Below are 13443 nucleotides of genomic sequence, written 5' to 3'. Positions count from 1 at the left end.
GTATGTATATATGTATGTAAATTGGCATTGGCATAATGATTTCATTTCATCCGTCGACCCAAAACTTATCATGTCCGATTCAGCTGGATCAGACCACTATATGAAATGTCTTCCATTTAATGGATTGGTCGAGAACAATATTTTAGATCAACAATTTGGTTATTGTTTAAGCAATTCGAAGGAATAATCTCGTTTTTGTTTCCTATGCTATTATTAAGCTAAGTGAGTATAAATAAGTATTGATCGGAGAAATTGGATTTTTATTCACTTTGGGTTTGCTTTTTGTTAATGGCATAATTCTGAAAAATTATTCGATATTCTCCTTTTATTTTGCTCAAGAAGAGTTTTGTTTATAGACTAAGTCTTCAATCAAATAAAGCAATTCAAATGAACCATGTTACTGGCTCTTGATTAACAGAGAATTGTTCACTGATTGCTGTCGGCATACTCGAACATTTAGCAGAGGCCATTAACAGTATCATGTTAGGCTAGCAGACTCGTTGAGGGGAAGTCTGTTATTAACAGAACTCCATGTAAACATAGCTAGGGTATTCCCGTTAATGCCATTTGATTGAGTATTATGGAATATTAAATGTAGAAATATATCTATTTTTGGAAAACTGATTTTAATCATGCATCGAATATTTTGATGTTTAACAAGTATATAGAATATAAGTGACGGTTGTGGATGATACATAGTGTATGTTTCTATGATCTTAGCTGACATGATCAACTGATTTCATTGGACAATTTTTACAGGTATCGGCCAACTATATTTTACAGATTATCTGCGAAACATAATGTTATTTCTAGTTTATTCCATATAAAAACCAAACTGGTATTTATTATATTTTCGTATATTTAAATACTAATATAAAATAAAATCAGTTTCAACTAAATCTGCTTCGACATATTTCATTAACTTAGGCTATATCTACATACATACACACAAACACCGCAAAAAAAATGTCCACTGGGTTATGCCTATGCCGATGCTTCGGGTTCCGCTTCGTGCCCGATGTTCGCTGGTCTTCAGTGTTATTTTGAATTTGGTGGTAAGCGGTCGTGTCGTCGCTGCGTCGCTATCTCGCTGTCGTTGTAAATGCCGAAACAAAATGCGCGCGTGTTAACAAATTGAAGGCATACAAATTGAAGAGTAACAAAATATCTAATTGTAACCGATTCAGTTAGTTACTTTTTAGCCAAAAACCACTGAAAGTGAACAAGTGCAAAATTTTGATTCATCCAAAATTTCGTCTTCTTTTTTTGTATTTTTTTTCCTAATTGTTTTTACTGTGCAAATAATAATAATAATAAATAAAAGTTAAGCGAAAAATAATAAAGAGCGAGTGAGGGAGGAGAGAAAAAGTGTGAATTAAATTTTGAAAAAAAAGAAAAATATAAATAAGACCAAAAAGAATAATTTACTTTTGGCAAAACATAAAAAGAGAGCAAAAGAAAGAGAGATAAAGAGTTATAAAGAGAGGAGCATCAGTTGCCGCCGACGAGCAGCAGCAGCAGATCACCGCAACAACAGCAACAAAAAAAAAGGTAAATTACAACAACAATAAAGTGCAACCCGTTAAACCGGTTACTCCCCTCCTCTCCCCTGTACCACCCACCAACACAACAAACTCAACGTTTACCTGCCAAACAAAAAAAAAAAAAAAAAAGTGAATCACAAGAAGAAGCAGAGAATTAAACAACAACAACGACAAAAAAATTGCATCTGCAGCAGCAAACACAGCAACAACAATAAGAAGAAGAAGAAGAAAGAGAATGTATGTTTTTGGAGAGCCGTAGTGTGTGTGTGTGTGTAGGAGTGAAAGAGATAAAGCGACTTCTACTTTTATTAACCGTTTATCTAAAGTCAATTTATGAAATTCCATTTGTTTATGTGTGAGTGAGCTAGTAGTTGGAGGTGGGGGAGTGTGAGTGGGAGTGCGAGTGCGAGTGAGATAAATTAATTGAAGAAAAAACCTCGTTGGAAAACAAAAAAAAATAATTAAACAATTATATAAAACAATGCATAATTAAAGATAATCACAAATTGAACAAAGTTTACCATTAATTTAGTGCAAAAAAAAAAAAAATTCCCAAGTAAATTAAACACAACAAAGATCAGTTAATTGTTGTAAAGTAAAAGAAAAACAAAAAAAATTCAAATAAAAAACAAATAATTCAAATGTAATTGCAAATAATATCTATGGGAAAATCGACTTAAATGTAATTATTCGTTCGATGTAACAAAAAGTTTGTGAATTTAAAGTTAACTAAAATGAAATAAGAAAATAAAAGTTAACAAGAAATAAAATTATAAATCACATGCATAACCTAAATAAATTGAAATTAACAACTTAATGAACTTTGGCAATTAATACGTTTTTAATAATTTTTGTGAGAGTTTATAAAAATGTTTCAAAATCAATCAAATGAAATTCGTTAAATCAGAATTATTTAATAACCTCATGAAATTTGTATATTTTCGTTGAATCAATTGGAAAATGTATGCCATAAATTATTGGCAAACATATTCATGGAAAATTGAAACAAAGTGTGGAAATCAATTGAGGGATTGTCCGATCTAGGCAATACATATGTATATACATATAAATGCAAATTAACATCTGATATCTGGTTGAAAATTTAGGCTTATTGGCTTCCTTTTTTTAAGGATTTAAAGTTTGTCAATATGAAGAGATTTTCGAGATAGAAATTTCAGCCATTTATGAGGTCACATAATTTGCTTATTTCAGTTTGGTGGCTTCTTCAATACATTAGCTATAGATTGGCATTCTAAACAGGAATAGGATCCAAATAGAAACTAGTAAGGTCAAAATGCATTGGACCAACAAACAAATTGCAATTATTTCAAGCAAACTTCTGGATATATCAAGAATCTATAAAATACGCCTAAAGAAAAGTTCATTTCAATGGATAGTTTTTAAAACTCTGAAGTTGGAAAACAACTGTGTAATTAGACTTTACCCATTTTAAATTATTGGTTTACAAAAATAACAAATGCTTTTAGACTGGATTATCTAAACCTATTTTAAAATCTTTATTGGAAATTAATCATTTCTGAATATTATAAACAATTTCTGATAACTCACTATGTTGTTTCAATACAAAAAGATGCAGGGTGAATCAAAAGAGAGAGCATTAAACTCGGATCATCCGTTGGAGCAAAGCCAAATTGGTAAAAGCAAACGAAAAAGAGTCCAGATAGTACAGTTATTCTAGTTGGCTTTTAAGTCACGGTGTGTGTATGTGTGTGTATCTGTGCTTTCATTTGGTTAATGAAATTATCAAAGGAAAGGAAGGAAAAGATTAAGGACAGGTGAAGCAAAAAGACAAACGAAAAAAAGCACCGCCAAAATTTTGAAGATGATTAAACAGGCAGACAGCAAAGGCAAAGATAAAACCAAAAAGGAGATGATGATGGCCAAAAAAAAAAAAAAAAAAAAATAATACCGGAAACTGTTAAAGGGTACAAAATACATACATATACATACATACATATGTACATACTACATACATCTGTATGTATATCAGTAGCCCCGATTCGTTTCTATAAGGATAAATTATGATCGCAGTTGAGCTGATTGTCCCACAGCTAAAGAAAACGTTAGAAAATGTGTTAGAGACTTGACTGATTTACTTAGATTTTACATTTAAAGACAAATTCTTCTATTGAAATAGGCAAGTAATTTTCAAAAACAACATTTCATTTGGTTATGAAATCGAATCGATCAGCAGGAAGTCTAAAAACGATGAAGACGAAGACGACAAACTGTACTAATACAATAAAGCAAACCACATCACAAATACAGTGAACACTGCTTAAAGTAAAACAACAAATTGTTAACCAATCTTTGCAGTCAACAACAAGTTCTTTGAATAAGACAAGAGACAACTACAAATAGTTGGAAATACTTAAATATTGTTTTAGAGTATATTTTTGGTGACTTAATTGCAATGTGATCTTGTTTTTGTGAATTTCGAAAATAATTCAAATGTGTTGAAAGTGAAAACTGTTGGATCTGTATTCGTTTTCAAAACATTTTCAAGAAAGGTATCAAGAGAGAAGAAAAGTATAAAGTTATATGAAGACATCAGCAAGAACAATGGTTTAATCCGGTTTCAAATTAATTTGTAATCAAAATTTTCCATTAAGACCTCTTTTATTCGGGATGAAGTAATCCGTGATTATGATTTCGGAAATTTATCGTTGTGGTCATCAATTGAGTTAGGGTTATGTACACTCATGGTCAAATAAATTGCATTTCAAGGTAAAAGAACTACTTAAAACTTTTTTTCCAGTAGATTCAGTCGAAATAGGACCTTTTATGATTCTTCGTTTTACATTTCGCTGTCGTTCGTGTCAAATGACTTGCCACTTATGTAGGTACAATAAGAAAGTTAAATTGTTTTCAAAAGCTTTAGAACATTTGAAATTTAAAATCTTTAAAGGCCTGTAAGTGTTTCAATGTTGTTAGAAATGTTAGCTTATTCGGAAACCGGATTAAAAATATATTTTCATTGGTGTCTAAAACACACTTTGTATTATGTCGAGACGAATTTTCTGGTTAACCGACTAAAAAAGCCGATATTTTTAAACAGATATTATTATTCCTGGAACATAATTACTTCATGATAGTGTTATAAAACTTTGAGAATCAGTTTTCTGATCGTGGAACATTTTTGTAAGAAAAACGTTCGAATTTTGCTCTCTATTAAGAGGGATTTTATAATTATTTGTAATGGCTGAATGGCCGAATGATTAACCTGATTGGGTGACAGTTGGTCTGTAAATTGCAATGGTGAAATTTTGAGTAAATTTTAAGTTTTTACTTATATAACTGACTTGTTCATACAGAAAATGTCCAATAGTTAGAGCAAGGTTTTCAAGCTCGATTCAATCTTTTCAGTATTCAATGCTAAGCTCAAACCTTTTTGGCCTTCTATTGGTATCTTTCGTTCCCCTTTTCAGATTATAATCAGATCAGATCACATTACATCTCATAGTTCGTTATGAATGTTTAAGTATTTGCCTACAGAAGGCCTTTAGCAGGAAACTGACAAAAAGAAAACTAAACTAATAAAATTAAACTAAATTATTTAAACACAAAATACTCAAACAAATATTTTAGTGCATATCTTAATCATAATTAAGAGTAATTATTTTAACTAATCAAAGAATAGAAGCAGAAAAATGTGACTGAAACTATTAATGAAACGTAATGGGTTAAGAGGCAAATAATTTAAATTGAAACAAGCCTTCATTTCGAGACCGACAAAATCATTTGAAATTTTAAATTGAGAACAGGCAGAAAAATTCATTGAAACTTTGCTAAAGTCATATTTAAGCCTCATTTGATTGGCACTATTGATGAATGTCCATTGATTCCCTTTTTGGCCAATTTTCACTGTACCAACAACCAAAAGGAAAAAGAGAGATGAGAGAGAGAGAGAGAGAAAAAACTTGACAATTCTCCACTTCAACTGCAAACTCCAAAACTCTCGTGTGGCTGCCTTTTTGGCCTGATCGGCGGGTCTGGCATGGCTTGGTTTGGTTCGGCTTGGCCTGAACCTGGGCCTGCTGGGCCTTAATCATCATCAACGCCAACCGCCAAAACAAGTTTTGGTTTGCTCTGTTGTGGCTGCTGCTGCTGCTGCTCTGGCTTAACGCTTAACCCCAAACTCCAGCACCAATACCAATGCAAAGAAACGTAGCACACACACACACACAGAGACACAGCATGAAGCTAAAAATGTTTCTCCTTCCTCTCTGGCTGAAAGCGCCAAAAATGGAGTTGACGATGAAGACCAAGATGAAGTAAGGCAAAGTGAGCGGAGCGGAGTGAAGGGTAGCAAAATATCAATGGAGGGATAGAGGCAGGGCACATGAGAAAGATGAAGAGACAGAGAAAGAGATAGGGAGATGCAACGACAACAAAGAGAACTGGACCTGGACCCCGTTTATACACACCAGCATACACACATACATAAGTGTGGCTTTTTATCTGTGTGTGTGTGTTAAAATCTGCCTCAAGTCATCAGAGACATCAGCAGATACTTTTTTTTTTTTGGCTTTTCTTCTGCTATTTCCTTTTATTCTTAACCTTATATACCCTTGTATTTAATTGTTTATTAACATTAGAGACAAAGATATGCATTTATGTGTGTGTGTGTCCCTGATTAGTAGAAAGTTTAAGAACAAAGACTAAACAGTCGTGATGGTATGTTTAATTCACGTTCAAATTATCGAGGTTCTTCAATATAACGAAATAGTTCCAAAGATCATTACAAGAAATCGGCAAATACATTCGATTTTCAATCACATTCAGATGGCACTAAACAATATGTCATAATCGATTTTGGTTAAGATTACAATTGAATTGTATCGAAAAATGACTCTTGATGAATTGCTCGAATAATCGTCTCATAGTATAGAATATTTTCAGACCTAGGCCTTAATTCAGTGGCTTCATTTGAAAAAGATAAAGACAACAAACTTTTATTTTCCTAACTCACAATCAGTACTGAAATTAAATAATAGTTAACGCTTTATGTGCTCTGAAATGAAATACATATTTTCTAATTGTTGTTACTTTCAAAAGACATTTGCTTTACAGATATATTTAGATACAGTGGTGGTCAGTATGTTAGCACCCTTTTTTTAACTTTAAATTTGATTTTCTCGGCTCCCAAGAAATTTAATTAAGAAATTTCAGCTATTTATTGGTTATTGTATTAAGATGATGACACGTAATTATTGTCATGCCAGCTTTTGACGTTTTTTTTTTACAGCCCCCTGCCAATATTCGGTCAATAGTTTAGCCCAGTCTCTCCAAAATCTTGAATATTATAGCTAGACATGTGAATTCTTTGAAGGAGTTGTAGAACTAGGTATTTTAAGATAAACTGCACGCCAAAAATGTTCAATTTAGCCCCAGTACTTCAAAATTAAACCCAATTACAAAACTATTTACAGTAGGAAAAACTTTGATTGATTAAACATTTTTAATAGGCTTTACTAAAGGAGATACTTTTGGTTGTGGAAATTGTGTTTGATTTTGTCTGAAAACTTGGCTCCCAAGATAGAATATCCCTTGATAGATAACTCGTACGAGTTATTATTCATTATTCGAATTTTCACCAGGAATTCTTTCTTTTGGAGAATAGAGGGGCAGGAATTGTTTATAATTTTGTTTAAATTTTAAAAAATAATCAAGTTTATAGAGAATTCAAATCCAGAAGGCAAAAGTTTTCAATTTGGTTCTACTTTACTTCCATAAAAGAAACTTCTCCAGATGGCTTCACTTTTAATTTCCACTCTTCAGATAGATATACATATATATACATATGTACATATATATGTATGTACAATTGGCTCAAACTTAAGTTTTGAACTCTTTCAAGGCTTCTGCAAAGTTTTACATATGCTTTTAGATGGGCTCTTAATACATACATACATATGTATGTATGTACATATGTGTATGTAAATGTATTTGTTCTTTATATTTGCTTTATTCTCATTTCTGTCCAATCTCACAAAATATACGATTCATCATTCGCACACATGCTTGTTGGTATTTTGTTTTGGTTTGTTATTTTGTTTCTCCCATTTTTTTGTTGTTTTCTTCACACATTTTCGTTTTGTTGTTCTCTCGCGCCCACGCTTCACCCTGTTGAGTTGTTACTTGTTTTCTGTCGATTTGATTTTTTTGGTGATATTTTATTTGCTTCTCTTTTAAATTGGTCACTCTTTGGTTATTTTCCCCTGTCATAGTTCTTTACATTGACCTTTTGTTTTTCTTCTTTCCATTTCCTTTTTTGCAGCTCCAAAGTAAAGAGTAGTGAAAAGATATAAGAAAAAAAAGTGCTTAAATGGCCTCTCCAAGGGATTATTATTCAGATTTACTCAACACTTAAAAGAAGAAATAAGGTGAGTAATTCTTATATACATACATATGTATTATCTCATGAGTTGAGACCTTTATTATCTAAATGACGCATAAGAAAGTCGTAATATGTATGGTTTTTAGGTTTCAGGATTTGCCATAAGCAAGGAAAATAGAGTGATTATAATTGAGTTCCATGGAGTACAGGAACCTATTTTGGGGCACAGAGTAAAATTTGATTTGATGCTTAGATTTAGTCTTTGACTACTCCATAGTATCTAATACTAGTAATAATAGTTAAATATATGCTGTGAACAGACAAGAAGTGGAAGAACTTGATGAAAATGAAGATGAGTAAGAAGATGATGAGTTGAAAGATGTTGTAGTAGTACAACTATTGTATCTTGAAGATACGTGCGCTTGTCTCTGTATGTTTGTCTGTCTTCCTGTCTGTCTGTCGGTCTGTCTCTCTGTTTTTCTCTGTTTGTGTCGGCAGCAGGCAGCAGTTTTTCAAGTTCGCTGGCATCTCTCTACGCTTGACTTACCAACCGCCGCCACTTGACATAACGGATGCTGCTAGATGCTCCATGCTCTTGTGTTCCTTCATCTCCATCTCCTCCTCCTTTCTCTAAGCTGGCGCATTGTGGAGACACAAGAGTCTCGGTAACTTCATTTCTCTACCCTTATAGTTTTCTCACTTTGCAGTTTGCTGCAGTTTGGACTGTTGATTTATAGCCAAGATTCTTTTTCTTTTCTTTTTTTTGGTCAGACGACGAGCAGCAGCAACAAGTGAAGTATAGGGGAAACCAATGATCAAATCCAATAGAGAGAGAGAGCAAGAGAGAGAGAGAGAGAGAATCAGAGCAATGAACTTTTAAAGTTAAAGAGAGGGAGAGAGAGAGAGAGAGAGCGGGCGGAAAGAATGTGAGAACAAAACTAAATTCATCTATGGTCACTCGTTTTTTCACTAATCTCCAGTTGCCATTACTTTTACCTCGTCCACTTGACCCTTTCCTTTTTGCATTTTGTTTTGCACGGGGCTTGATTGTTGGAGGTCCTTGGAGTGAGCTTGCCGGCGGTGGGAGGGACATGTGAAATCGGTGGGGGTGTGGTGGGTTGAGGTTGGGACGTGTGCCAAAAAACCTAAACCTTATAATCATGACCCTCAGACACGCCAGCAAAAACCCTTGCCAGATGGCTTGGCGGTGAATAACAACAACAACAACAACAACAACGACTACTGGTAGCACAATTTTCTTACTTTCCCCCACTCTGTCTCTCTCGCGCTTTCTCACTCTGTTCTTTCAATTTCTGTTCCTGTGAGCTGCGTTTCCTTTTTCTTGTATTTGTATTGCTGTTATTGTGGCTGTGTTTCGTGTCTAAAGTTTGTTATTATATTAAAATATTATAATGATTATTGCTTAGAGCAAGCGGGAATGGTTGCTTGCTTCGTTCTTATTATTATTGTTGTTCTTGTTGTTGTTAAGTCTCGGTGCCATTTCCATGTGAAAATAAATCATTTCATTTTCCGTTTCATTTTCCTACATGCATACATACATATATGTAGATGTATGTATGTATGTATGCTTGTACATATAAACATTGAAGACATTTCGGTTGACGCCATATTTGTCAAATGACGTTTAAATTTATGAGCAAATGATATATGAGAGTAACATTGCACACACAAACACACACACGACACTCGAATGAAGAAAGAAAAGTGTATGTTTGTGTGTGTGAAATGCATGCGCACAGTGGTTAGAAATAGCTTGGCTTAGACACAATTTTCAACGTCTGTTAATTGGGAGAGACATGTACATGAAAAGGCTCCAATCTCTGATGATTCCTAAATAGGAAAACTGTATTTTCTAGCTTGAAACATTCCAAATTGTCGGATGTTGACTTTATTTATCTCAATGAGATCAATACATGCCTATGTGGACACACTATAACTCCTGTTTTGAGGTTCTGGAATCCAAAAACCAAAGTTCATAATTAGAAAATAGACCCAAATCTTTGCTTCTCAAAAGAAAGTGCATTTTGATGCACCCTTTTCTAATTTTAAATTGTTAGAAATTCATATAAATGGTAAGTAATATCATTGCCATATCTTTTACGTAATATAGTTCAATGGACTATAGACATGTTGTATATTTCTCTCTCTCTCTCTCACACACACCCACTCTCTCTCACGCTCAAAGTAGAACTATCAATCAGCCAACAATTATAAACAAAATATTGTTATCATTATTCCACATGTCATTGTTGTCAATGCTTAAAAGAAGAGACATGAAGGTGACAGCTCTCAACTAGCTCAACGCTGAAGAATTTATCATTCATTCCATGTGAGAGTGAAGGAATTTCAAAGAAATTAGCGCTACTTTTCATTTGTATTTGAACGCCAAAAAATTGTTGTTCCTTATCGAAAAACCACTGTGCCCGTGCGCGTCATGTAATGGGGCACGAGGTAGATACATATATATTTTTCAAACTGAATGCAGGCACAACCATTATGCCTGTGTGTGTGTGTGTGATTTGAGTGTCACACTCTGCGGAGTGTGTTTGCTTATGCTCAATGTGAATGTTAAGTTCAATAGCCCTGCAACTCACACACGCACACACACACACACACTTTGTACACTCAATATATAGTAAATACTTCATACACTTTACTTTATCCCATATACCTTTACATAGTATATAGTATGTACATACAAGTGTATTCTATATATACTCTCTTTTTTGGGTCTAGACAGCAAAATTGTTTCGTCTTTGGGTGTTCTTTATGTTCTTTTTTTTGCGTTATTTGATACACTCCAACATGAAAACGCATTTCGGATACTCAAAAGTGCATATGTATACACAAAATACATACATATGTATGTACATATGTATGTGTTCAAATTATATGGGTTAATCGTCACTTGTCGTTCCTTCGTGTGTTCCATGTACAACAATCTTTCATCAAGTTGCACTTGCCCTTGTTGTTATAACAAGCAATTAACGCCCCAAAAAGGCAACGCTCCAAGAAAATCTTTAAACTTAAGTGTTGGGGTATTTGTAAGTTATGTAGAAAGAGTTTGTACAGTTTCCATTGTCGATTTGTGCTCTTATTGATTGAACTTAGAAGCGGAAACACAGAGCTTCAATTGTTGGCAGAAACAGCAGCTAAAAATCGCTGACTATGGAATACCCTTTTATGCCATCCAAATCATCTTGAAATGCAATTCATTCTCCTCTTCCACACACTGTCAATAGGGACGCAATTCCATGATTAGTCTCGTCATTTTGGTTACTCTAATCTGTTGAATATATATACCATATATGTATAAACACTACAAAAAAATATAAAAATTACGTTGATAAAATGTTATCTGTTTAAGATAAGATAAAAATCAATTGCAAGTCTTTGTTTTAGTATTTAAACTTATGCTTGGTTTTAGAATATGACAATAAAAGAAAATATAGAAATTGCATTATTCATCGATGACAAGCAGAAAACGCCAAGAGGGGGAAAGAGTGGGATTATGTGGAGATCCTTTGGGCCTCCTCAAATCAAATTTTGTGCAGCCTATGGAAATATGATCTAGTTTAATCATATTTACTAAGATAAACTACGAATTAGATATATGCATTAATATATTCAAATCGGCATTTGAGATATTTACTGAAACTAAATCAATCAATTAAAATAAATAGTATTCGGATAACCGAATTTAACCGAAGTTAAGATAGTCATCGTGAAAACCCTCTAACGGAAAACGGATCCAGGTCGGTCCTTCCCGCAACTTTAGACATCAGATTTCGTGCAGGTCACAGTCTTTAAGACCTGATCAATTTGCACAGTTTTTTATTAAGGATCATGTATCATGTAAAGAAACTAGATAAAATGATCAACTTTAATTTCTGTGATAATCTTTCTAGAGAGATTATTATTTTTTGGTTTTTAGCTATTTGTAGGCAAAGTTCGATTTACTGACTGGCTGACAGACTAATTGACTGCCTCAAGAGCTTTTGGGTGTTGGTATACAAAATTCGAAAACTTATTTGTTTTTAAAAGTTTTGTTTTCTATTTGTGTTTCATTCGAAAACAGCTGTTGAGCAGCTGTTTTGAATTGCATTTCTTACATTCACGCTTATGATTAAAGTTAGAAATGCTTGGCGTGGCAAGCAACTATCTGGTTTTTTTTTTTTGCTATCTATACTTGTTGTATATAGTATTTCCATTTGAAGCTCTTTGGCGCACAGACAAAGCCATTGCCATGGGCGTCATCATCATCAACAGGAGCAGGAGCAGCAGCATCATCTAAAGAATAAGTACATGGAAGAGAGAGAGAGTGATAGAGAGAGAGGGAGAACGAGGCAAAAAGAAAAGGCAAAGTGCTAAACTTTTAGCGCGTTGTTTGTACTTTGCGGTTCGACATGCAACTCCAAGTGTAAATTTTAACGCATAAAACGCGACAAAGCGCAAAAAACATTGAGCAAACGCGAGCAAAACACAGTGTCCCCGCACACACTCACTCACACACACACATATATACAACACCCAGTGTTTGAGTGTGTGTGTTTGTTATTACCCCACACTCTATTCCTTTTCACTTATCAGAGTGAAACGAGTGAAAACCACTGGAAAATGTAATGAGGCAACATCGTCTCCATGTCTCGTTTCGTTCCGTGTCGTCGTCCGTGTCATCATCCTCATCAATTCTTTTCAATTTTGGTCGCCATGTAGTTGTCACTTTGCAGGCATTTTCTTCTTCTCTTTTTGTGTACCCACTCAGTTGTTGGTTTTCAGCTCTTCAGTTGAACTGATAACGCACACACAGATACAAAATCAATAAGTAATAAGATAACGGGTAACCCCAAACCGAGTTACTGTGCCTCTCTGTCTATGTTTGCTTTATGATAAGCCCAGCCAGTCGAAGACCTCCCCTCCAGTCTCCTCCCAAAATGCTGCAAGAAGCCATTGCAGCAAAGCAGGCGAACGCACTACGTCTCGTTTTGGATTCAATTCGATTTCAAAGAACGACAATCGCAATGAAAATGTTCATTTGGCTTACCCCAAGTAAATATCATCATGAATATAAGAATGAAACCACCGCGCGTGGGCGGTGGACCCACCAACGAGCACTACATTACCACGGTCGATACTCCAGCAGATAATTGAAACGTGGCGGCACAGTGGTTCTGTTTCTTCCTGATTTGATTTGATTTCGATTTGCGTTTCAATCTTTGACATTTAATCAAACCAAAATCTTAAGCTAAGGTGTGAACATTGATTAATATGAGTTATTATCTGTACGAGAAAGTCAAAAGAAATTGCTCAACTGTGATTTTTCAGTTAGTGGGAAGTATTTGTTAAATTCTTAACGAAGCTCAAAAGACTTCCCTTACTAAAATCAAATTTTAAAGATTTGCAAGCTTATTGAATGATTCATTTATTCCAAGTAGCGATAGCCTATATTCTAGCCCAGAAAAAGGGAGTTTTTGGTTCCAACATCTATAAAAATGTAGTGGAAATTTCATGAAGTAA

The 13443-nt window shown here is 34.2% G+C and overlaps 1 protein-coding gene across 1 annotated transcript in view; it reads left to right on the top strand.

The window, feature by feature from the left end:
* Positions 1 to 1059: 1059 nt before the first annotated feature.
* kek5 (kekkon 5) overlaps positions 1060 to 13443 on the top strand; it is a 157055-nt gene continuing 144671 nt past the window's right edge. The window contains exons 1-2 of the mRNA XM_068298348.1: positions 1060 to 1551; positions 7846 to 7951. The gene's annotated coding sequence lies outside the window, so the exon portion shown is untranslated. The remainder of the gene's footprint in view (positions 1552 to 7845; positions 7952 to 13443) is intronic.

Source organism: Drosophila tropicalis, unplaced genomic scaffold (genome assembly GCF_018151085.1).
Source record: "Drosophila tropicalis isolate 14030-0801.00 unplaced genomic scaffold, ASM1815108v1 contig_867, whole genome shotgun sequence".
Classification (NCBI taxonomy): domain Eukaryota; kingdom Metazoa; phylum Arthropoda; class Insecta; order Diptera; family Drosophilidae; genus Drosophila; species Drosophila tropicalis.
This window is presented reverse-complemented; position numbering and strand designations above follow the sequence as displayed.